Source organism: Falco biarmicus, chromosome 4, assembly GCF_023638135.1.
Source record: "Falco biarmicus isolate bFalBia1 chromosome 4, bFalBia1.pri, whole genome shotgun sequence".
In the NCBI taxonomy this organism is placed as follows: domain Eukaryota; kingdom Metazoa; phylum Chordata; class Aves; order Falconiformes; family Falconidae; genus Falco; species Falco biarmicus.
This window is the reverse complement of record NC_079291.1, coordinates 100826279-100853475: the sequence shown is the minus strand read 5'-3', so window position 1 is coordinate 100853475 and position 27197 is coordinate 100826279.

The window sequence follows — 27197 nt, the reverse complement described above, 5'->3', positions numbered from 1 at the left end:
TTCTAAATTTCCCATCTCAGTAAAATCAATGTGTATATGAGGATGAATTTTTTTGGAAACCATATGTTGCTGCTACAAGAACACATTGGTGTCATACTGCTTTCTGGCAATATATGGCATATAGTGACTACTTCCATTTTCCAATTCATGCTAAAGCCCTTTATGCTGCTCTATCAGTATATTAGAGTAGAAAACCCTAGAATTCCTTATGAACCTAAACTGATTTATAATATCACATAAAAGCTGAAATAGGAGAGGTTTTCTGCTTTCACTATAAACCAGGCAAAAATTGTTAATTCAGCCAAGTATTCCACCGGCTCTGTAAATAAATCCAAATCCCTCAATATAAAATGAAATTGATAGGTTGTTAATCTGTTAGAAATAAAATAATTGCCCCCTTTGTTTTTTGTATCCCTGACAAAAGTCTGAGGTTTGATAAATGCATGATAATCATATTGTAGGAACTGTTTTGTTCATCTCTATGTAAGTTGGTTGGGGAAAGTGTGGTTAAAAAAAATGTGGAGAGAAAAATAAAAGAGATTTGTGGGAAGATCAGGAAAGCAATGTTTCACATGGTGAAAAAAATGGGTATTGTTCTACAGTTGACAGTGACTTCCAAATTACTCTCAACTTTGCCATGATAAAATCACTCAATTTCTTCCAAAAATAAAAAAACCAAATCCTTTTTGAAGGTAATTTACTATCCCATAAAAAACACCCAGCTCACAAAATCACATCATTAGGACCTTCTTGGAAAAAAAAAATTGGTTTTTTATGGGCTGTCATCAAAATGCATAATTTCAGGGGAAATGTGAGCAGGAGAAATCAAAGAACTGTATGTTTTGAGTGAAGAAAAAGGAACTTTATGAGAATTTTCCCACCATTTCTCTGAATCTCTGTGATCTATCTGTTTGGTTGTCCATATCCACCCTGAGTTTCCCATAATAAAGCAACAAGTTTTGGAGCTGATGTGTGTTAAGCTAACCTCTGCCGCATGTTCTGGCAGAAAAGGTGTTCTTTGTGGGAGAGGTGTGCTAAATTTATTATGTACCACCTGCATCGCCACAATTTCTGCTCTTGAAAAAGGTTGGACAGAGCTGTGCATGTATCAGAATTGGTAACATTCCCAGAGCAAGAGCAAAGCTGTCCTTATGAGATTTCATTTTGCTTGATGATTTTATTGTGCCTGCATGCAGATCATTACCTGCATGTATATTAAAGGTAGTTTTTAAGGGTCCCTCTCTCCCTTGACTCTTCTCTCAGACCCAGCACTAGCAGGCCAGGCACATGAAGGTGTATTCCAGCACTCCTGAATGGGTGCAGCAGCATCCATTGCTTGGGGAAGGGTGGTCCATGTGGCTGGTGGAGATGGCAGCACAAAACTCTGCGCAGCTGATGTGTGTGAGACGTGCTTTCCCTTCAGCTAGAGCTTTTAGATCAAGCAGGGCAAACAAGCCTTTTTTCTTTGGAGGGGATGGTGAAATTCATGATGACTTTAAGGAGGCTGAATTTTCGCCCGGCGAACATTTTAGAGGTTACAATCTCTTCCTGCATGTGTCCTTTTTTCACACTAAAACTCTTAAGCCAGATTCCTCCTGGGAGGCCTCTGGCTCCTGCGTTAGACTCTTTCTTAATCATAAGCTCCAAATCCTGCTGCTTACTCCAGACAGTATCTCATTTTTTGGCCGAGGATAGCGGGAAGCCTCCCTCTCCTTGTATGCAGGGGCAGAGGGATCCCTTCCTGGTCTCTGCAAAACGGCACCGCTCCCAAGGCAAGGGACACCAGCCCCATTTACAGGCTCCAAAGGACAAGGCAAGTCAATAGAAATCACAGCAGGCTTTTGTTCTCTGCGCCAACAAGCTGGAACCCACAACAAACTCCCCAAGTGATGGAAATACTATTTGATTGCCCCCCTGGTCTCACCTGTGAGAGAATTCATCCGCTCATCTGGCAGCCCTGCCGTGTAGGCATAGCACCTTCCAGCAACTGCAGGGCAGAAGCAAGGCGAGGGTCCCTCTTCCTGCCATGCCTGTGCCAAGAGCGATTTTGGTGCCACCGATTGTTATCATATTTGTGCCTTCCACAGCTGATGCCCCGGCTTCTCCACTTCCACCCAGTTTCCCCTTTTCCCTGCTCAAGCCCATCAGGATAGGGGAGGGAAGGTGCTTGAAAATTCCCTTTGAAATCTTGCCTGTGAGGCACAGATTTATCAAAGCGGCGAAGCTGCGTGTGTGCGCACCAGCCCTGCCATCACATCAAAGGGAAGAACAAGAAGGAGTTTCAAAGGGGTGCCCTTGTTCCCCCTTCCCTGTTTCTACACGCATGCACACACGTGCACACACATATTTTCCTTCCTTTAGAAACTCCTGGGCTTCTGCCAGGGCTGCTCCTTACACTCTGCAGTGACAGGGGGGATGCACAACCCCTCACCGCAGTCACAGCATTCAAGGGGTTAACCAGGTAAAGCGCTGCACTGATTCCTGCTGTCAGCCCGGAGACTAAGGATGCAGTATTAACCAGCGGCTCAGAAATAACCCCTTAAAAGGGCAGGATTACCCAAAACCACGTCAGCTCCTCGGCCAAAAGACAAGAGTGTGTTGTCTTTAGTACCTGTGACAGCTGATAAAACAGCCTTTCCCGTGTGTTCAATAAAAGCAGCAGGCTGGGAGCCCCCTTCAACACCTTCATCCTGGCTGTCAGTTATGAAGTGTCCTGATACCGATAAGACACAAGTCAGGACAAATATTGCCCTGTTTTCTGGGGGGTGAAATAACGGTGTATGCAGTGAAGTGACTCGAAGCCAGAGTGACAGGACACCGCAGAGCTGGGAGCAGAGCTCCAGTGGGTATTCGCAGAGGGAGCCCGAGCTTCAGGCTCAGGAAGACGGAGGGATGCCTGGCCTCATTTATGGGCTTTGAGTCTCTTCACAGCCAGGATGATGTGGACTCTGGGCTCAGCCCTTCGACGAGGTGATTTAGTCCCATTCTGCCTCTGCCTGCGCTAGCAGTGGGTGACAGACACAGTGTGACTCCTGACCAACACAGCAGTCAATGACACCAACATTAGGGAGTGACAGAGGCTGTGTATGTAACACCAATATCATGCTCCTGCTCCTGATGATGTTCTGCCTCTGGCAGGCTTCCTCCCTCCTTTCAGAGCTAGGGCAATGCTATGCCCATCCCCACACTGTTCCAGCAATGGTGAGGAAATGTGGGAAGCAAGCCATGGTCCTCCTCAGCCCTCTGCTTGAGCGGTCCTTCTCCACAGAAGCCAAGCATCGGAGCTGAGTTTCTGGCCATGGGTGAACAGCAGGCAGGCTGGGAGGGAGAGGCATCTGATAACCCCTGGGAGGGATTCCCCCATGTCCTACCCCAAAATGGGGTCTGCATCACCTCCTCATCCACTGACTTAAAAGCATCCAGGCTACTTAGTGCTGATATTGCAAAAGGTTGAAGCAATACCAATATGTTTAGGGCTCTAATCTCAGCCCACATGGCTGCGTTGAGCTAGCTTCATCCAGTGAAAGCCTGACACTTGGTAGCTGCGAAGCTGCAGTAGATCCAACTGCCCTGGCCTGATGGTGCCCAGGGTTTTTACCCAGGAGCTCTGGGCAGTGCTGATGAGTGTCTCGATCCAAACAGGAGCAGAGAGATTAACTTCAGGGTGGGCATTTCTGCAAAGCTGCAATCACAGTCCTTATTGTGTGTGTGTGAGTACCCACAGAGAGGTGGTATGCGAACCCTTAGAAGGATGCTGTCTGCCCTGGAGTGCTCTGGCTCTCTTTTAGAAGAGGTAGACAAAGTGCACTTCATGAAATGGGGCACTCAGCCTCTGAGCTGGTCACACAAGGTGACAGAAGAAGCGTGTGACAGGGTAGCAATCCAAAACTCCCTGCCCTTAGCCTCAACCACAACTCCCCTGATGCTTTCTTTGATAATTTACTATCCCACTAGAAGAAATACAGAGTTCACCTCCCTCCTACTTTCCTACAGCTGGCTACTTGCTGCGTTTGGAGATTTTCACCATGGCTGTTTGCGAAAGCACTGTTTTGAACCAGCTCTGCCCTGACAGCGATGCTTGGCTCAGCTTGAGCAACTTTGGAAACACTGCGCTACAAACCTCCTGCATTGCTTTGTCCCAGAGGCCCCACTGCATGAGGCTTAGAGGAGACAACACTGCCTTCCAGCCAGAGAACCTCCTGCTGGGGACACAAGGAGGAATAAATGGGTACCACATGTCCTGTGTTCTGACTTTGAAAACTTCTCCCTGTGCATAGCAACTTTTAGCACTTTCCTGGGCAAATGGATAATGCCTAGGGTGCGTGAGATGTTCACATATCCCTTGCCCCAGCTTTGCCTACTAAAGCAAAAAGAAAATACCTTTGGTAACTCTTTCACTGCAACTCTGAAAGACCTAAATAAAGAGGGCATATGTTGAGTTTTGGTGGGTGGTAAAGTCTAGAGGGCCATAAGGCAAGGTCTGCCTGAACTGTACCTGATGATTATTCTTTTTCCTGCTAGTGTACTAAACTTTTTATGGATGATGGCTGGTGAGCTTGCAAATGTCTAGACATAGCGAAGCTGAAAAGCAGCAGCCAGTGGGGCTGCTACTGTCACCGCCAGATGACAGCTGCCAGGATCTTCCTTGGCTTCGCCCTGTGGCCTCTTGGTGAACCTGCTTGCTCTGCTCTCCAGCCTTTTCAAGTTTTTTTCACCTAGCTCATCAACTGGGCTTGGTTAAGGGGGTCCAGAACTGGTTTAATGGAGAAAAGAACTTTGTGTGTTAACCTGCACAGCATTTGTGTTGCAAGAGGATATATCAGTGACATGCATTTGGGGCAGCACTGGCCTTCACTTCACAGAGGTAGTTTTCTCTCCACTGTACACAGTGCTCATAGAAATTTATTGACAACTCCTCAAGAGTCTCTGAGCATCTTAACGGAACCTGAGGCCTTTTTTATAAATGTACCTCAATTTTATTTTTACATGTGTGAGTGAATTTCCAGCTCATAAAAGTGAAGACCTCCTCTTCAAAGTTCACACACGTACCCACTACAGCACAAACCTGCAGTTTCATTCCCCTCAGGAATGGAAGTTCCTGACTCCTGCCTTGGCCATCTTTCATCACTCACCGCCACCTCTGAAACTGTGCTGATGAACATCAAACCTGATCTCTGAGTTTTCTGCTAATGCCTTCCTGGGGCTGTCCCCTCAGTGATGCTCAGCCCTGCCACGCTGCAGGACTCCCTCCTGCTGTGAGTCAGACTGAAGGCACCAGCTGGGCTTCTAAACTGGGTCCAGTTCAGAGCCACGTCTTTGTACATTAAAAAGTTTTTCAGTGTTGAATAATTGAAGGAAGACGTGGCTCAGTGTAGGTAGGGACTGAGAAAAGCTTCCCAGGGTGGGAATAAGGAGAGGGTCAGGATAGGAGTCTCAGGTAGCAATTCAGCAACAATGAGCAGGTATTTACCTCTAGGACACAATGTTTTCAGTCTCTCCAGAGTTCATCATCGCACCTTACTCAGTTTCTGCCATGGCCATTATCTTCAAAAGACACATCCGTCTGAGAAGGGTCCTCTTCTCCACAATCCTCATTTTTCTTCCTGGTTGTGGGCATCCTCCCTTAAACTTCAAGCATCTCTCCTCAGACCTCAGTTTCCTAACTAAGATTATTTATTGATAGCCTCTTTCTTTTCTTTCTACTTTTTCCCTTCTGGCTCCATGGCTCATCAATTAACTGGAGAGGGTATTGATCAGTAATTGTGTCAGGTTTCCCAGAGGTTTCTGGGAAATGCAGCTGCTGCTTCAGATGATTGCATATGCTCTGTCTTTGATTCACAGAGCACAGCTAGGGAGCATTCTCACTCAATGTGACTTAAACGAGCAATGAGCTCACAATTTACCCTTAGGAGGGTATTATTTGCAGCTCTCGATGGATGGGTGTTTGACATTAAAAAGAAAACAGAAGAAGCCAGAACCTAACAATTAATTCCCACTGAGCAAAATGGAAACTTTAAATTGGGGGAGTATGGCAGTCTGACATATGTTACCTTATAGCATTAGGCTACCTGGCTGGAAGGATATTTGTGTCTGGCAAACTAAACTTACAGTAGTAACATGATTTGTACCACAGTCTGATTTCACCCTCCTCCTTCTAAAGGCTCAGTAAATTAAGTTCATGTTTGTGCCACTCTGTGCTGCAAAATTGCTGCTGTAATCCCTACTGGGTCTCCCAGTGCTAGCACAGCTCCTAAATTTGGAAATTATTTGCTTAAAGAGATCAGCTATTGATTAATAAGGGATTCTTTTCTGAGTCTTCATCTGTTTTTCTACACGATGGATAATTCTGCCCTAGCAAGCCTGTAATTCCCAAGCCTGGGATTGGGAAGATGGTGTTGACCTGTTCGGCATGTACATGTGCAGGTGCTCACCTCCTTTCCCATGCTGAAGCTCTGTTGACTGCAGTTGAGGAGAAAACAACGTGACATTGCTTTTGCTTCTAGGACAATTTACGTGGCCTTACAGCCCACAATACATCTCTGCCCTGAAAGACATAGTATCCATCTCACTGACAAATGCCAGCGTGTGTTTCAAAGCAGTTAGGGGTGGGTGGGTAACAGAGACAGCAACATTGACCTAGCAGCAAACAGCCTGAGAAAGAGCTGCTTTATATACCTGAATATGGTAGATATTTCACCAGTGTCTCACTTGCATGATACGGTGATCAGCTCCCTCTGGCTCGCTACTACGTCAAGTTCAGCTGCTGGGCTGGGTGTTGTGTAGAGCTCCTCGGCTGTGCTGCAGGGAGGACTGAGCTGCCCAGACAGTGATGGGAGGTCTGGGACACTGGGGAGGCATGATGGCCAGTCAATAAGGGGGTCCATTCCCCCAGCCTCCTGCTGTCTCTGGCTGGTAGGCGATGTGATGCTGAGAAGGGGGCTAACGAGAAGCTGCAGTTTTTTGAGTGCCAGTATTTTGGCAGGTAGAAGAGGAATTGCTCTGTGTGCTCCTACCCAGCCTGCCTTCTGCCAACAGGAGATCTTCTTGAAGTCTCTCCTCACCCATGTTCTTTGCTAAATATTGCCGGAGTTTCCCAAAAGTTGTTCACAAATTAGTGAGAGAGAAATTGTTCCTACTGACTGAGGATGGGACTTTGCCACATGGTCCTGTGTTTAAGATGAAGCTTGCTGCTCTTCAAGAAGCTGCTTGATCAAAAGTGGTTGTTCAAGCTACTCAGACTTGGGTCTTTAAACCCTTACATAAAACTTCAGGGAGCGTTTGCTTGAAATAAGCTCCCATCACCACTTGTGTGGTATTTCCACCCTGAAGGGTAAGAAAGAGGAAAGGGAAAGGGCTGCAGGAGGGGCTGGAAGGGTTTTAAGGGTCTCATCCACACTGAAAGCAGAGAGGCTGACGTGGCACCCAGGTATTTTGCTCGTACTATCCCAAACCAGCTCTCCATTCTCCTGTGTTTCTGGTATTGCCTCCTAGGGCTGTTCAAGGGAAGGTGAGTTCTTTGCTCAAGTCCAGTCCTAGTTTCATACTTCAATGGGAGTAACAAAAAGCTTGTCGGATGAAGCTTGTTTTCATAACACCCCCTGCAAGCATATGCCCAGCACACATGGAGGCACACATGCAAACACAAAGTCTTTCTCATCATCCCCAGCTCTGCAGCATCCAACTTCCACCACTGCTGGTTTTTTTCTCACTGTTTGTACATTGACCTGTATTCAATGCAGCATCCCTGCATGTGTTGTGTTTTTCACAGTAACTGTTGTACACATGTACCCACATGGATTATGCATGCACCAGATCCTCACAATTCCCTTGTTGTGTCTGGCACAAGTTCAAATGAGTTGAATTGGAAAGCGATGGCTTTTTCCCCTCTCATCACTACATGTAAATCTTCATCAGGTTGGTGACTTTCCAGCATATCACACCCACTGTTTGTGTTTTGTTTTGTTAATCTATTAGCTCAGCAGATAATCAGTCTTAGAAAGAATTAGCACTTTGATGATGCCCATTCTGCCTTGACAGAGCACCTTTGTTGTTTTGTTTTGTTTTGTTTTGTTTTTAATTAAGGTGACTAGTATTTCTTTCCATGAAGAGCCAGCCTGTGAATTTTCTAGCCAGCAGCGAAGCATCTTCTGTAATTCCACACACTGAGCATATTCACCAGCCTGTCAACTCTGACTGCTTCTCTTGTGCTATGGACTTTCACACCACTCCTGGAAAGCTTCTCAGTCCAAAGATGCCACCTGCTTCCTTGTGAACTGCTCCAAAAACTGTTGAGCCTGTCCTGTAGGACGCGTGGTTGTTGTGGGAGATGAACCAACATAGAGGACTGGAGGCTCGAATGCGGAGTCTCCTGACGGGTTTGGTTTGGGCTGTTCTGACTCTGAAGGTTAGCCCTTGGTTTTCAGGTCTGATGCCATGTTCAGCCATTATTTCCCAAAGTCCAGAGCTGCTGTCAGTGGGTTGAAAGGTGGTTTGAACAATGAACTGAGTTCCAGCCAGTAAGATACAGAAGGTTCAGACTCAGCCCACATAAAAATTTAGTCCCTAATTTTAAGACAAAAGTAGAATTATATCAAGCAGCTAAGCTGAAGAAGGGGCTTTATTTCTTCATAGCATCCTTGTACATATGCTGAAATGCATCACATCCATCACAGTAAAGAGCATATTTGCTTCAAGTAGTTGTGAATGAAAGAGGTGTGATGAAATCACCGTCAATGGTCAGGCTGGGAATTCATCAAGATGTTTACTGATCCTCTTAAAAACGTATCATTGCCTGTTGAATTGTGGAGCCTAATGGAAGGAAAATTAGTCGACAAAGTTGGTTTTATTTTCCCAGAGTTATAGACTTCATTGTATTTCCAATTCGCTGCTAAACAACACTACGAACCTACCTTTTGTTCAATTTGAAGCATTTAATGACTTCATAAAAAAAACAGGCTGTCGAAATTTATATCCATAAATTGTCATCTTTGCCTTATTTTCAATTTTCCTGTGAAGTTATTAAAACATTATGTGATCATAATATATTTATGGGGAGGGAGAAATGAGGTGTGACTCTGACTGAGGCACAATGATTTGATAAGAACTGTAAAGCATCAAGTGCCACTAACCTGTACAGAGGAAGATGTGTGTGTGTGTGTGTTTATACACTGAGTGGAGTTTTGAGTACATATATTCCATACTTGTTGCATGGAGTTTCTGTTCTTCCAACCTACATAAATATTAATGAGACTCAAAGATATCAAACTCTGCTCAACAAGTTGAACTTAGACTCCTTCCTGCCTTTGAACTGCTTTGCCTTTTTCTTTTGGATACTGCATGACAGAGGATTGGAGTTTTAGAGCAAACGATGGTAGTGTTTTGCTGCTAACAAGCACAGAGCCCATTATTATTCCCTATGCCTTTATTTGCAGGGGAGAAAAAAAAGAAAACTATTAATGGACGTAAGTAGCTTTCTAGGTTTCTGTTCCGCTCTGTCTTCTGTTAGGTTATACCACACGTTCCCTGTGGTATCTGAACTTCTGGCCTGTTTTGACAGCTGAATACAGAGCCAAACTTACCTTTGTAAGTAGGATGCTGAGCACGTCTACTGTAACAGCTCCGGACAGGGATCTTTTTTCTGCTGCATATCTACACAGTGTTTTGTTCAGGGCTCCCTGCCTAGGACTCCTATGGCTGTGCTAAGAGCTCCTAGTATGGCACTGAAGACAGACTTACAATTTAGAAAGACTGGTGCTCTCATTCTCTGGGCTTTCTCTCCATAGAAAGCAGTTGCTGCAGTGTGCAAGCTAAACACAGCAGGCAGGTCTGAAAGACGTCTGCATTGAAACAAAAAGGGACCCCTGATCTTCTGACCAAAAAAGCAGTCCTGCTTTCACCCCAGTGTGGCACTGTTTTGAACGTATTATTAATTTCAGGGAAAAGTTGGACCTGGTATAAATCAGTGTAACCCATTGTCTTGAGCAGTGCTACTCCAGTCTCCAGCGGTCGAGAAATGGTCCAATCAAACTGATGGCATGTCAATATGAGTGATAGGAGGCGTATGTTTCTGTGTGCTAAAAGCAGCACAACACATTGCAAGGGATAGGAAACTGGAGCAGTTCCGACAGAGTCACATATGGCTTCACATATATAATGTGCAAATTCATCAGTCAAAAATATTGAAACACTTCATAAGGGTAAAGCTCTGCTTCTGTAAGGGCTGTGCTCCCACAGTCCTGAGGGGAGCAGAGCGGAATCAGAGTCAAGTGCTTGTAAAATCCTCCCACAAAAGTGTTTTCCAGGGTGGTCACAGGTGAACAACTTTCATCTTGTGAGGCCAGGATTCACACCTGGCTTTAGTCATATCCAGCTGAGTGACTGCCCCCCTCCTCCTCTGTCACATGTCTAATAGCTTCAGCCATCCTGGACTGGGAGAAGCTGTCCATGCTCAAGCAGACCTGTGATAGCAAAGGAGGCTGCAAGACAAGTGCCTCACCCTGTATCTGTTAGAAGATGAGGAGAGAGGGCTTCATCATAGCTCTGTGGGCTGGTGGACTACAGCAACCTGCCAGTCAGGACAGAGGGCTTTTGACAGCGTGCTCCAGAGCTGATGTAAGGGATGCCAAAGGTTGTTGAAAGCAGGCACAGAGTTAAGCAGAAAATAGGCAGAGTTAAGCCTCTGTGCCAGAAGAGAGCCATTTCAGGTCAGGAATGAACAGCCTTGGCAAAGCTGTGTGGGGAATCCAGCAAGGTATCTGCCCCCAGGACTCCTGTCTCCAATCTGCACTAGTACTTGCCTCTTTCAGGGTTGCTACATCCAGTCATTAAAAAGAAGATGCAAAGAAAAATATATGCAGGAATTTTTCTCTCCTAGGTGTGTCCCAGCACCATTAAGTTTCACGTTTGCACATCCAAACAGCTCTTCAGCACCAAGAAACAAGTGTCTGGGCTCACCAAAAGCATATGTTTGTCTTTCTGGAACCAGCACATACCCCATGCTTTGCAAAGCTTATTTCAATTGCTAATTTTGGGTTGACAAGATCCGAGGGGCTCCAGAGTGTAGTTCGCTGCATAGTCTGTGCTGAACTGACAGGCCAGATACACAGGGTCATATGCTGCCACATGGAAGAAATAACGAAAAACATTATCTACATTAGAACTATTTAAGATAACTCTGAGAGTCCTTGTCACAGACAGCTCCGCTCCTGCTGACTCTAACTGTATAATGCTAGAGCAGAAAGCCAGGCCCAGCATGGCTGGTAGGAGAGGGGTTTAATTATTTTCATTCTCCGTTTTCATTTCAGCCTTCCTAGTAATTTGCGTTGCCTTTGTTACCAGAACAAGGGAGACAATAGATATTTGCCTTGTAGATTCCTTTTAAAAGCAGTTCTTGTGCTAGTGACTGTAGCCTGCCTGACAAGCTGCTAAATCCAAAACCCACAAACCCACACAGGTTCAGCACTGAGCACAGACCCAGGGTGACTCTTCTGGACCACAACCCTCTCAGGGCAGGAAAGGACCGCAGTCCTCTGGACCTGTCCTTACTCTTTGTCAATGCAAGGTCAATGCAAGCCTAGCCTCAGGCATATATTGTTTTCTGTCATAGACCACTCCCTAGCAGGAGCTGAGCTGCACCGCTAACCTCTTCCCCCTGGATGACCAGAGATGCTTTTGATGGAGTTAGCTCATGGTGACGGCCACAACAGCTGATTTGGAGGCAGGAGTTGTGGAGTGAATAACTACACTCTGTTACTGAACCTTGGTGCTTAATAAAACCGCATCTGTGTGTCGAAAAGGAAAGCAAATCGCTAGCACTAATAGAAGGGTAGATTGTCTGAGACACTTCCAGACACCCAGGAGACCATCATGTTTTCCTGTTGGAGTTAAACTGATGGGTGTTGTTCCAGACTACACACATCGGAATGCTCTTTATTTTCATTTCTAGCTCAGAAAGCTCGTGCCCACCATTTTCTCATTGGGAAATCAGACCGTTTTCTGTACCTGCTTATAATAAAATAAAAGCACGATAGCACAGCATAGCTTACATTCCAAACTGCTTGTGAACTTGGGAGTAGCAACTGGAAAACACTGGTATGTCTACTCCACAACCAGAAATCTGCGTGTCCTTTCTGCCTGTCCTTTGAGCTGGCCATAAACAAACAGGCTACGTTTCAGAAAACCATATTGACAAGGAGTTCTTCCTTCAAAGATACTGGAGTACAGCAGTCGGCAGGTCTTTCTCGGGGGCACTGTCACATCTGGGGGAGGGCAGGGGGGGGAAACAGGTAGGTTTTTGTCATTAGCTGTCAAAATTGGGACAGAGGAGGCTGAGCATTTGGAGTAAGAGGTCATATAAGAATCCATGTGCACATAGGTGAACCAGGAAAAAAAAATAAAAAAGGAGGAGCTCCATCAGAGTTGTTCCGAGACAGATCTCTTTTGTTAGAAAATATTGGGGGTTTAATGCAGAGATTACAGCATTAGTCTGTTGTTGGAGACAAAATATGGCTGTATACATTAAAAATATTGAATATGGCTGGCTACCGCATGGATACACACAGCTGATGTAGTCAGAATACATTCATTATTCTGGAAACACGGGCAGATTCTGCGCTTTGCTGCAATTTGCTGATGCTCTGCTTTTCATTCCATTTGAACCTGTTTCCCTTCATGTTAAATATTTTTTGAGTAGAGTTGGCTCTGGTGTTTGTAATGCCCTTAGTAGACTTTGGAGGTCACTGTAGCAGAGCAACTGGTGAAGACAGCAGAATTCCAGCAGCAATTGAACTGCTTCCATGAACCACTCTTCGTTGTGTCCTCTGGACATCTGTTGTGCTTCCTTAATAGGGACTGTTGGCTTTGCTCTTCAGGAGCCGAGCAAAATATTCTCGAGTTCAAAAATACTCTGAAGTTCTGGCTAAGTCAGATCTAAACACAGATAACAACACAAGCAACAAAACAGTTTGTAAAGCTTTGCAGCTCTTAACATTAGTGTATGCCTACACTAACGAAGTGGAAACTCTACTGATTATCGACTGAAATTCCCTTTGCGCTTCTTAAACAGCATGAGTTTCACACAGCCTTAAATCCTCTCACTCCCAGGTGACAATGAGGAGGAAAAAGTGCTGGCAAAGGGAAAGCGAGAGGAGAAGGTGGATGGCTGCAGCGGGCAGGAGGTTTCCGTAGTGTGGTGGAGCAGCTTTCTGCAGCACAGGCACGGGCAAAAGCTGGCTCTTGCTTGACTGCAAAAGGCAGAGCCTTTTCTGAGCAAGAAGCACGGCAACACCAGGGCACAAAAGTCTTCCTTGGTAAGGCCCCAGCAACAGCAGGTCAATGCTTAAAGATGCTGGGTCCAACGACAGCCGTGGAGCTGCTATTCCATAGCCATGTTGGATGAGACCAGCCAAGACCTTCATGTCTCTTGATACAACGGCAATATTGCAGGAACACAGCACAGGGGTTTTGCCCAGCATCTTCTGTACACATCCTGAGCCAGGCAGGAGGTAGTTTCTGGGGAAAGGACATTATTAATGGTGCTTTCCAGAAGTTTCCGGCAGCTTTCCGAGAGAGCGAGTTGGTCTTTCACAAGAATTTTCTGCTTGAAAACGTTAGAGGCTTTTTTTCCCTACACCATGCTGCAGGCTCCTACATGTTATGTTGTCATACTTGGCAAGAGGACGAGGGGTAAGGAAGTGTTAAGTTATAATGTAAATTGAGTTTATTGCTGTCTGGCAGAATATTTTGGCAGCCTTTTGTGACAAAGCCTCTGCCACAAACGCTTTTTTGCATTTGGAACCAGGTCAAACTGTTAATCTTGGTGTCTGCAGGGACATGTACAATACTACAGCAGCTCCTACTGTCAGAAGACGGATGCATCCCTGGCTTCCCACCGAACGCGCTCCCTCCTGACAATGTTAGAGTCGATAGGTTTTGCTAGCAAGGAAAGTCATTGGGGTGGGAGGAAACGACCGATCCAAAGGGGTCTGCATTAAATAGCTGTTCAAACCACAATCTTTCCAGATTCTCAGTGTTTCAGGACAGGCACCACATCTTTGTGGAGGCCATCAGAACTGTAGCACAGCTAATTGCTAATCTGCCAATCTGCTAATTTAAAGCTGTGGAAGAAATGTATCCCAGCCTGGGCCTGAGCGGTTCACGTTGCTGTAAGTCACGTTTTGTGTCACAGATTGTCATGGAAAGCCCTAATGCAGGGCACAAGAGGAGGCTGGCTGGTGGGTCTAGCAAGAGGAAGGACTCATCCCATGTGTCCTCCTAGGAGGGCCTTCCAGTTCACTGTGTCTCTGTAGTATCACACGAAAACATCCGTTAGGTTATAACAAGTGTTTCTGTCATGATCCATTCTCCATCATTTCAGCTGAGGAAGGGAGGGAGAGAAGGATGGTAACAAGCTGCGCTTCTCTTTTGCTGGTCCCATGATAGTACCAGTTAAAATTAATGGGGCTATTGTGCACGTGCAAGCATAGGAGAGGATTTATTTGACAGAGATGCAGATGGAAGGGTTAACTGTATGCCTAAAATGGCTTCACTACTCAAATATTTTCTTGGAAAGCTTTGAAATGGTAAGCCTTTGTAGTTTTTCTTTTTTTTTAATTAACATTGATCATTGGCTGTACTAATTAATGCAATTACTTGGTCCAAAATAAAACATCCTATCAGATCTGTATCATATGCTAGTCCTCTCAGAAAAACAATTTGGGCAGAGCAGACTGAAGAAGTGGATTAGCCAAAAAAAAACATTCCTGTTAAGAGAAATTATCATTTGAGGTTGTTGTTTTTTTAGAAGAAACGATACATTGCCTGCATGCAGAGTCATAACCCATTTCCTTTTCAATAGTATCTAAATATGTTTAATCACTGGGCTGTCATATTTACTGTCTATTATTTTTATTTAAAAAACATGAAAGAAACAAATGTTACAATCTAGGAAATAGGCTCAATATTGAAATTTTCTGTTGGGATACAGGTAGGATTTGAAGTTTCAGCAACTTTGGAAGATGGGGGTTCTGCCGTGCATTCACATCTGATTTTTCCAGTTAATTTCAGTGATCAGGGAAGTTTACAGGTGCTGTTAGTTTCCCAGTTCTGCATCCAATGGATGCATTGGAAAACAGAGACATGACCTGAGTGTAACCTCCCTCTGATCTATAAGCTATATTAATATGACTGTGGGTGGTGGGGATTTGTGTACTTGGATCCAATACTTTTTTTTCCTCCAAAGTGTTAATCCTTTACTTGGAACCCACATATAAAAGACTTGGATTTTCAGGACCAGATCATGTGTTTTCCAGGCCAGTGAATGCCTCAGCAAATCTACTGGTGGGAATTTGTTACCATCAAACCTGAAATGAGAGCTTAATTCTGGGTTTGCCTGAGGGCCAAACCTTTTTCACAGTTCCAGTCCACATCTAAATACCAGCACTTTGATCTTCCCTGCTTCATTGACATTCCTTTTATGCTTAAAAGAGATTCAGCCAGATTTGCAGTGGAGATTACACCTCACTTCTTTGTACCTCTACTTGCATGAGCATCAAAACCCACCATCTCCCACCTGTTGCCTCTCGCTGGGTGGTGGAGACCATCCTGGGCGGGTGTTCCATCCTGGCCACGTGAGGCAGCGCCTTCCAGACAAACTCAGAAACAGCAGCAAAACATAAGTTAGGAGAGACAATACCTCCAGCTTCAGTCTTTACGCAGCATTTCCCAAGCTCTGGAGGACTCTAATGATGTTGCTTATTAGCGTGTCCCACCATGATGCTACACACCTTCTGAATGTGCCTCCAGCACAGTAAGCAAAGCGTGCTCCTACCTCTGCACCTAACACAATGGACCTTCTCCTCCAGAGCTGTCCCCTCCTGCTGCTCCTCTTCCACTAACAGCGAAGGGCTGGCTTCTCCCCAGGACTTTCCCAGACACCACATGCCTTGTTGCAACTTCTCCCAGACATGTGCCTGCTTGATGTGGTTACCCTTGCACCCAGCTGAGGAAGCCCAGCAACATTTTTCAGGCCAGCACGGTGGTTTTCAGCCCAGAAGGCCATATCAGGTCAAATGAAACACTTTGCAGATGCTGGCAAAACAGGGGTAGTGGTGGTGGTGGGGAATTAATAAATAAAAGTAACGCCTTCTTCCTCCCTCCAGGTCTTCCTCAAATAACTAAGTAAAAAAAAACCAAACAAATTCTGGGGTTTATATATTCTTTTTACTTGCTTTAAAACATTAAATAAAGCTGAAAAAAAGAAGTGAAATATTACTTTGCATGTCAACTTCCCCATTCACCAAAGGCGCTATGAGAAGGAGCAGGGGTGGGATGTATCTCCCACACCTGTCTTATAAATATTCTTTGCTATTGCCAGTGAGCTAAAATATCATTTTATCCCACTGATCTATAAAGACCATCTGAGCAACCCATACCCTGAGCTTTGGGTCTAAGGGGTTACCTGCGGTTCCTCTTCCAGGTCACCCCTCTGGGGCAGGAGGCGCAGAGGAGTTTGACTTCTGCCAAACGTGCATTTGCATCCAAGGAGAGAGAGCGCAGAAGGAGCACAGAAAAGTTGTGGACTTTGTGCTGTGGGGCATTTGTAAGCAGATGAGTGGTGCCAGACCTAGAGGACAGAAAATTAGGGCATGCACCTGGCAAAAGGTCTGCAACACAGAAAGCAAATGGCACAGTTTCAGCTGAAAATCTCGGTGACCATAAAGAGTTCCAGGCTGCTGTGTGAATCCTCCAGCAGCCACCACCTGCAGAGGCTGGAAGTTGAGATCTTTAAAAGAATCAAAGTGAATGAGGAGTCAAAATCAGTGGAAATTCAGTGTGAAGCAGATACCTTTGGGGCTGCTTGCAGGCTGTATAGATCTAGATACAATAGCTAGGAACTCCCCAGAGCACTGACCAGGCTGTCGCTGTGTTTGAGAAGTGCTCTCCCTTGGGTGCAGGTTGCAAAAGTGCATATCAGCAGCTGGGTCTGAACAGGCTCAATACCTGCACTACGCCATAAGAGAGAGAGTTTAAAAGTAGGTCACAGCTCACTGTAATGTAAACTCTTCTCAGGTGCATCAAGGTGCTCTTTCATGTCCTACTGAGGCAGCAGCAGCAATTCCTGATCATGCAAAGCATCCGTGATCCATCTCCCACAGCAGCTGCTCCAGGGACTCTGGAGAGCTGGAAGCTCACTGTATGCTGCAGGGTCGGGCAGGAGGGGGAGGATGGCAGCAGGTGCTACATGCCACAGCATACAGGGCTTGGGTGACAGTCAGTGGTATCAGATAGCTTAGCTTTCAGGTCTGCGGATGCCTTTACATGTTTCTTAGCACTGCCCGGTGCTGCTGCGACGTCCTGCAGTGCACAGAGCAACCCTGTGCTGCTTTACTTGCCACGTCCTAGCTGCGCTTGTATCTCTCTGCCCTCATGAGGTGCTTACTGGCTCAAGCACATGTGTTTTCCTGTGGGAAAATGCACTTCTTCCTAGCAACAAAGGCAAGGCCTGAGATAAACCATCTCAGTACAGCAAGATTAACAGGGAGGCTGAGAGAAAATAAATGTGTGGCCATCACCTAGTGTCAGAAGCTTCAAACAGATAGGAAGTTGAGTGCTCCATTCACCATTTTTCTAGACGAGAGGCAAAAAAGCCAGAAGAAATTGCAGTTGTCTGTTACTTGAAGAAACGAGTTCTTCACCTCATCCCTTCATACCTGCAGTAAATGGATGATAAGACTGGGAGCTTCCCCTTTATCTCTAGAGTGAAATCCCACCCGCTTGCTTTGACTATCACCAGGGCCACTGCTCTTGATGGTTGCCAATTTTCTGCACTGAAAATATGGAAATTTGACCATCACCTAAATTGCTTGTACAAATTGTACAATTGTACTTGCATTGTACAATTACAGCCAAGGGCTGAAACAAGCAGACCTTGAATGAGAGATGGAGTCATGAAAGCTCACCAGAAGAGAAGGCAAATTTGCCTGTTCTCCGTGTGATAAAAGAACGGAACCAGTGTGAACATTTTCCACTGAAACTGGCTTTCCAAAACAACCAGTTAACTTCTAAATAATTCTATTCACAGGAAATACCTGCTTCTCATGGAAAATGTCAGTTTTTCAGATAAAGCAATACATAAAAATGTCATATGTCAAAATATATCAAAGATATTTTGTCTGAACTAAAATTGAGGTGGGGTTGTTTGCAAAAATTGAAGCAGGGAGAAGTTAGACTTCTCTGACTCTGTCACTGAATAGTATCTAGCTCTCCTACAACTGGCTTCATCCATAGTGTGTGTATAACTGGATCATCACCTTTTTACACACAGGAAAAAAAGCTGAGATATCTGAATGATAAAATTAGGGTAGAAATGGGGCCTTGAGTATTCCGGATAAAGTCATTATCATTCAGTCGGACCTCTGAGAGCCTTTGGCCCCAGTGAGATCGACTGGCATCTCTTTCTCGCTCTGCAATCATCACTGCAGGCATCAGGATTATCTCACTGAAGAAGCATATTTTTTGGGCACACTGCTTATAGTAAATATAGCAACTGTTGCCCTTTTTTTTTTTCCCCAGGTGTAGTCAGGCACTGATCATTTGCCAGCCGCTGGTGCCTGTGTGTGTTAGCACGGGGGAAGACAGAGAGCTTTAAATGGGAGCCCTTGTGTGATGCTACACTGCAGAGGTTTTGTCTTTCCCCTTCCATGCAGGGCAGGGCTGTGCTCACCACCATCCCCAGCCTTGGCCCCCACTGCGGTGGCCTCAGAGATGGGTACCAATAGGAGGGATGCTCTGGGTTTCTCCAGGAAACCTGCCAAATTGCACGGGATGAATGCAGTCTAGAAAAATCTGTCTACCGTGAAGCACTTGTACAGCTGGAAGGACAGAATTGTTATTTCAAGTAGACCTTCCTGTAAATGTAAAGGGGCATCTGAAAATGCATTTCCAACACAAAAAGGTAGAGCTCTGCTCTGGCTTATTTTCACCTGCAATGTGACATCTCTCAAGTTGCCCCAATTTACCAGACACCAGCAGGAAATTTAGTTCGTGAACGTAACTCCTGCGATTGCATGTGCCAGTTAGCCACACAATGACCAACAGGACTGCTTTAAATACGTTGGGGTATAATTCTGACTCTGACTGATATCAGTAACAAAAACCGCCCTGGATATCATCTTGACCATCACTGTGCATGGAATTCTCTTTTTGAGGCTGAGAACATGAGATGAACACAGTAGGTTCATCACAGCTATACCTGTTTCTATAGAAATCCTCCCCAAAGCAGTCAATTGTCTCCACACACAAAGGAAATAAACTTACACTGAAGTCCCAGTAGCTTGTCCAAGGTTCCCCTCTTAATATCTCTGCTCTGCAACACCTGACAAGAGCTTCCCAAGTGGCTGCCTACCCAAAAAAAGAGAGGAGACATCAGCAAGGACATGCTGACAGCTCCACAGATGGATACTTGGATGCAGCCCTAAAGATCAGAGCAATAGCAGCATCTATAGTCAACCAGAATTTCTCTTTTACAGGGAATAAATATTAGATTATATATTTTGCATCATGACTGCCTTCTACTTTCTTCTCTTTTCTTTTTTTCTTTCTGTATGGTAAGGAAAGAGCATATGATGACTGTGGTGTATTATTACTGAATATTAATCTCTTCTATTCAGTCAGTGCGTGCATTCATTTATATGGATGATTTGCTAGTTTTGTTTGAGTACACATACGCACATTTAACAGTAAGGTTTATTATGAAAAATGCCATCAAATTAACTCTTTTAAAAGATGCCAGTATTATTGGCAAGAATTACATTTTATTTTCTTTGTAAATGTGCTGCTTCCTTAGACATTCATTTCTTTGGAAATGCAGTACATTTCCAAACGCAAAGACACTGGTGATGAGCAACTGTCATTCCCACATTAAAAAGCAAAACCAAGCCTTGATCTTTCTACAGCAGATTAGGGAGTGAGATAAAAATGAGACGAAAGCCTCAAATGCCTGTTCCACTAGGTTCGAGGCATTCTTTTTGTTTTAGTTCCGCACTCTGCCTCTTTAATTCCCCCTGGCTCAAATGCCAATTTTCTGCTATGTTGGCATGACTGCCGAAGAATTGCTTCTGTTAATAAACTGCACAAAATAGCTGAGCAATTAGGCAATTAAACTGTTTTAAATTTAATTTAAAACCCTGGCATTTTGCTAGAAGTACTATTTTTTTCTTTAATCCCATCTTTTTTGTGTGGTGGGAGGTAAAGAGCAAGATGGGAGGGTAGGAAGGCAGCATGGTGATGAGGGAAGAGTCTGATGTGATTGGAGTTTACTCAGGCTCTGGCTGCAGATAAGCATAAGGGCTGTCCGCTTTGGGGAGCACATTGCAGCCCTTGACCCTTATTAAAACAAGTCATTTTTTCCCTAACATTTAACACACAAACAAGCTTAATCTGATTTCTGTCCTGATCTCAGATGGGTATCAGAGCTTGTAAGCAAATGATTTCAAGAGCTGCCTACCTGCTTTTGGCTGCAAATTCAAAATAAAAAGGCTCGGTGGAGAAAATACAGGAATTACTATGCCCAGGGGTAAGCAACCTGTTCTGCTCATCACCGCATGTTCCCACCGCATTCAAAGGCACTTCTCCAAGTTACCTGGACCGTAGGAAAGTTTGTCCTTTGAGCTTATTTGACCTGTACTTACAGAGTTGCCTGTTTCTGCTACAGCTCAAGTTTGCATTTTGATAAATGCTCTCTCGCTGACTTGCCGCTGATAATGGCACAAGGATTTACACTTGCTAGAGACGGGCACAAGAAAAGAATGCCGAGAAGGCTTCTCCCATCGTGCCACAGCTGCATCCCTAAGCACATCACTGAGTGCCTTGCTCCACTGCCAGCCAAAGCCCCTCCTGGGCCACTCATACGGTGCAGGTCAAGCTCTGGCAGCCAGGTCTATCTTGTTTCATCCCTCCCCAACCTAGACATCTCCCCTGGGCCACCATCCAAAATCTGTGCATGTTCCTCTGTTCTGCTCCACAGCCCCAAACCATTCTGTTCATGGACCCAAGCAAAGTTCTCCCAACAACCATAAATCTTCAACTAGACAGGAACATCCCACCCCTGTGCACTGCAACTATTCTTCCACCCTCACTGCTTTGCACCATGCACCACCTCAGCTGACCCACAAATCTACCACTCCGAAGTTTTTCAGAACAATCTGCCCTCTTTACTTCTCAATGCATTAAATCTCTTTTCTTACCATAATGGCTGGAAGAAACAAAACATTCTCTTCAGTACCCTGATAAAACTTTCCCCTAATAAAAACTCACCACGTTTTCCAAGCCTTTTTGAACTACCTACTTTTGAACAAATGATGCACAGCTAAGCAAAATATAGCAGAATGTTGTATACCCTGCAGAGCTGACTGTCTCCTCAAGGAAAGCTCATATTTCCATGGTCACATAATGGTTATTTTTAGTGAACCCATCATTCTTGTTATTTTCCTAGTCTTTAAAATTAAAAATAATGGGAAAAGAATTAAATGGATTCTTCTAAATGTTACAGTAGCCACACACCATTTGCAAAATTCAAACTGAAATTTCCCCCTCTGAGCTAATTTGGGGATATCAACATTAACAATATTCACGTCATCACTGCAATCAGGCTTACATTAGCATTTTCACTTAATACACTACTGGGACCAATCCTGTGGTAGCTGGGGAAATGTACTATAAGTTAATTCATTATTTCTGGTACAATTCTATGCTTAATCGAGATCTCCTGTTCTGCACAATGAACTCACGGAGAACAGACAAATCATTCCCAGGAAGCCCCTCACTGCAGACCTGAATGCCTCCACACCTCTGTGCTGCAGAGGCACTGTCAGCAATACGGGCTGTGCCAGGGTGTTAATAGAGATACAAGGGCTGGGAGTGTTGGATGACTTGGAGAAGTGAGAAACGCCACGGAAACAGGCTACTCATGGCAGTGGTTTAGAGTGATGCAGAGAATTGGGGCAGCAGTGAGACTCATTTGCTGCTTTTTTGACATCTCAGAGCGCTATTTCAAAACCTTGTTTGTCTCCGTGTGTTAGCATAGATTGCAATATTAATTTCTGTCTGCTCCTCCCTCCTGACATGGACTTTCCACCACTAGCCCTTTGGCGGTCCAGTCCATTTTGACAACAGGGTCCTCAGAACAGCAGCTCCCTCTCTGTGTCTATACAGTGCCCAGCACGAAAAGAAACTGATTTTTTGCTGGACCTTTAGCTGCTACTGTAATGCACATAATAACAATATTACATCTTTAAACTATCTGTCCTGTTTCAACTCATCTGACAACCTTTCTGCAAAAATAGAGGTATGTATTATGCGTGTGTGAACAAGCTCTAACATCAAGTGAACAGCACATAATCCCAGATCATCTTCTGAGTGTCACAAAAACCCAAACTGTCACAGGCATGACATAGGGAAGAATAATTAATATAATGGGTTGGTCAGTATGTTTGTACATCACTTAGCAGCCATCAACAGAATCTCTGCTCGAGGCAGACCTCAGATCATTCCTCAAACCACTTTGCTAGCCACATGTAGTTGGGACTTCGGAATAAGGGAGCCTAGGCTTTACCATTGTATGTAGGACAAGATTTTCAGGCACTGCAGCTCTTAGAAGGGAAGCATGAACTTTCCTATCCCACAAGTGGCATATCAAAATCCTTCTGTGGCCAACACCACAGTCAGAGAGCCATGCTCTGGCAGGGGCTCACAGGTGGGAGGTGACAACAGCTCCCCATGGGGCACATGGTACCACCATGCTGGCGTGGATGGGACACATAGCTGCACCCTTGGGTACATTGATGATGCCATCCTCCGTGACTGGTACTGCTTTATTTCTTCCAAGGCTCAGGATTATCCACCTGGGCCTTTATTTTGGTCAGGGGACTCAGCTGATTCAGCTTTGGGTCAAGAGCCACACGCTGGTCATCAACCACATGTTGGCCACTTCTGCTTCATCCTGTAACGCAGCAACTAAAGGAGGTCCCAGGAACTTAGTTGTTTATTGTACTTCCTACAAGTACCAGCAGAGGTTGTATTGAAATGAAAGATAAACACGTATGCAAATAACACATTGACTCTGATTCAGTCATGATGACTTTTCCAATAAATATACAATCACTTTATAATACACAACATTTGTATATTTTAAACGACCTAATTGATAGGAGCATGAAAGCATTAAATTACCATATAGCAACACAACTACACACTAGACATCTATTAACGTACTACACGTCAATCAGTGTTTTACCAATTAATGGCTATCTAATTATCTTGCTATAATGAGCTTGTTAAATGCCAATTAAATGGCAAGATGTTTGAATGCATTAATAAGAATGTAATTACACAGTTATTGGTGACATAATTTTCACATCATTAACTAGTAACTTACCCTTATTGAGTTTAATAAGTATATTCTTTTAACTTCCCATTGATCCTGATCAGGATACAATCGCCAGTTGGTTAAGACCGAATGAGATGGCTATAATTATTAGGATCATTATTGGAAAAGTTTCATGTCTCCATAAGCAATAACTGAAGAATGCACTGGAGAAAAAGCCAACTGAAAGTGTAACTACACTGTGCACACAGAGAATAACCCGGGATACAGAATCTTCTAGACAAGACATGTACCCCTGATAAGAGCTTCCAAACCTGGAAATTGCAGTTTGTTTGGACAGCAGAAGGTCGATTTTTTCCTGTCAAACTTTGCTACCAATGTGCTTTAACTGAAAAAAAAATATGAGGACGGTTGAGTCCTCACCTGGCATGTCCTCCCCAAGTGAGGACACCCTGGGACAGCCCAGGAACAGGCAGGTTGGGGTGATACTCCCCTTGTTTCTCTGTATTGCTCCTGGGGAAATGGTTTCTGCTGCCTTTGGCATAGCTGGAAAGGATGAGGTGCAACGAGAAGCCCACAGCGTGCTCCTGTATGGAGAAGGGCAGTACGGCCTGGTGGGACCAGCTCTCTGCTGGGACTCAGGAGATCATGGTATCATTCCCTGCTCCAACTCATACTTACACTGAACTTTGGACAGGTGACTTAATCGACCCTATCCTCCCATTTTCTGGGACCTGTGAGAGTCAAATGATCACCAGCGATACTGAGGTACCCAAATCCTCCGGGTCAGGGGCTGCGCAAACACTGGTGCCAACAGCAGCTCCCCGCAGAGCAGGTATCACAGCAAGTTAAAACTGTCCACAGGAAGCTGAACCGAGGTCTTCGCTTCAACCATTAGAGGGTAATAGCTTGTATAAAAGAAAATAGCCATTCTTCCATCCCAAATCTCTTATTTATGAAAAGGAAATAAATCACCCAGTGCATTTCCACACCAGGAAAAGCTATTTAACAAAGCGAGCATGCGTGAGCCATGGCAAATGCACAAATAGTTCTGAGTTAATCTCTTCCTTCTCCCTCTCATCCCATTTTTGCAAAAGATTGGGCTCATACCATATCTACTGTATTTAAAATGAAGAAAGAGTTTGACTGGCAGTTACTGAATTAGACACTGTACTATGTGTATAACTAACTCAGCCCTTGGCCTCAGTGACTTAACTAGCCACCCCTCGTTAACCCTGATAGAGCCACAGATCCCAACACATCCTGGCATGTGTCCTGTATCCCCAGCTCTATGTGCACTGTGCGTCTCCGGTGGAGCTTTGCTAGTATTTCCCAGACACCAGGAGGCAAGAAGATGCTCGGTGGTCCATCACGGCTCAGCAGAGAGCTGCAGCCTGCGGATTTAAGTGTTTTTCTGAACTGGGGCCAGTGGAACTACCTCATCTTTCCCAAGGATGTAACTTAGCCCTCTTCTAACACTTCTTCTTTCTCTTTTCATCTATCTTTCTGACTCCTTCAGTATTTGATGAAGAGAACCAGGGAGGTCTGCTGAATTCCTTTGCCTCCTGGGATGTATCTAACAGGAACGAGTTGTTCCTGTCTTGGACAAGTAAGATGGGCAAATGCATTCACAGACATCACAGTAACATCATCTTCTATTGATCTCTACTGATCTAGGCACATTGCGGATGTGCTTTGTTGGTTTAAAGAGTTGTTTTCTGTGGATACTCGTCAGGTTCCTTCCCTCCCCCATTTTCATGTCCATATAGGAGAGACAGTTTTGCGTGACAGCACGGAGGTGCTCTCCTTTTCCTCAACAAAACAGAAAGAAGGGAGGCAAGGGGGGTGGGGAGGATGGGAAGAGAGATAAACTCTCCAACCTCTAAGCAGCATTTTTGTTTCTCACCCCAAAAGCAATAGGAAATTGCACTGAGAAGGTATGGTAATAATCAGCACTGACTGGAGTAATGATGTGTCTCCTGCACCGAAGCTCCTGACAGCAAAATCATGGCCTGCTCCCCACAGGTATCAAAGTCACTAATTACCCATCGTGCACTCAGGATTGGCATTCATTAGAGGAACTGACACTGTTTTATTCAGTCACGGGGAGTCTCTTTCAAGTCCCTGCACTTTTCTCTTTGATAGAAAGAGACTGCATCAGCACATGTGCCATTCGCCTTCTGTCATCGGGCACCATGCTGCACCTCGCTGGCTGCTGTGCTGTGTGGCATGTGAGATTCGAAGCCAAGGATGTGGCGAGCTCATCTGAAGGAGCAGCTTTCAGTGGTGCTTGGAAAATGTTTAATAACAGAACATGGATGAGCACATTTCTAAGCTCTGCTGCTGCTGCTGCTGCTGCTGCCGCCCACCTGGTTCTGCAAAGCTGAAGGGTCTAAATCTCTGCTCAGCAACGTCCCCAGTGTTGCCATCTAGATCCAGGTGGTTCCTTTGCCTCTCAGAAGGACAGGCCACCCAAAGAAAATGTGTTGTTTTTTTTCAGATCTAGGCTAATCAAGATAGTTCTGCTATATTTGTGTATATAGGCAAATGAGATGATAGGTAGGCTCCACCTTACTAAATTCAAATCCAAAGGTCCTTGATGTCCACACAGACCAGATTTGCCTGTAGCCCCGTTTCAGACCCATCTGTGATGGGATTTATACTTCTGTCTCATATCCTTTTCCCCGTTGCAACATTCCTCCTTATCTTCCAATATTTTTTTTCTCGGTTGCTATTTGCTTTTACCCTGTGCCTTTGAAACTGAAAACGGTAGTTAACAATTAAGAATAATTATTTTATTGGCATATTATCTCTACAGTGGCACTCACCAGAAGAAAATAATAATGAGTCAGCACTGGTAATGTTAAACAATTTATAGGTTACCTAGTTCAGAAAGACACTAGAGCCCTTCTTTACACTGAAACACCCAGTACTGATCACTGTTATAGCCAGAGCATCTTGCTTGGGTGAACCATTAGTGTATTGTAGCACAGAAATCCCTATAGTGGCTATAAAACATATTTATATATCTATAAACCCAGGATGCTTTGGTCTCCTGAAAGCACTTAGATACTCTGATAAAGAACAACATATAGCAGCTGGATGTATGGCAAAAAGAAAGACGACATGCTCACATTTTGAGATCAGTGTTTATTTTCAGCTGTCTGCGAGGAAAGCCCGTCGGTTCGATGATTATCTGAACGTATGCGGAACATTTGTAAAAAGCTGAGAGAATTCCATTATGTATAAGCTGCTTAAAAAAGTGGCTCACTTAAGGTTATTACATTGCTGCTTTGGGTTATTTTTGTTTAATTCAAACTCTGCAGTGGGTGAGACTCAATTTCAGTTTAAACAATCACTTCAGTGCCTTATCTTTCTCATCATCTTCTGTACCTAGAAAATTTGCAGTGTGGGATTCAGATAAATAAATACATGATTACACACACACTCCCTCATCATTTTCTCCATGACATTCTGTTTTCTGTGAATAAAGAAAATATCTTTCAGGGTGGTTTTTTCCTTCTCCTTTTAAGTGAATGTTTTCCAAGGGGCCTGTCTGTCCAGGACAGATTAAGTCTCTTGCCTTAGAATGAGTCCAAAGCATGATTTTTAGTGTCAGGAGCTCAGTTTTGAATCCACAGAATTTTCTGTTCAGAAATCTATCTAAGAATGCACTTACAATGAGGCTTCTCTAACCTGCTCCATCCGAAGAAAGTATTAAAATATTTACCCATTGACCCAAGAAGGTGCTTCACATGAACACTCTGATTGATGAAATTAGTAAGATAATGTGGATTTTGCCCCACGCTCTTGCCCA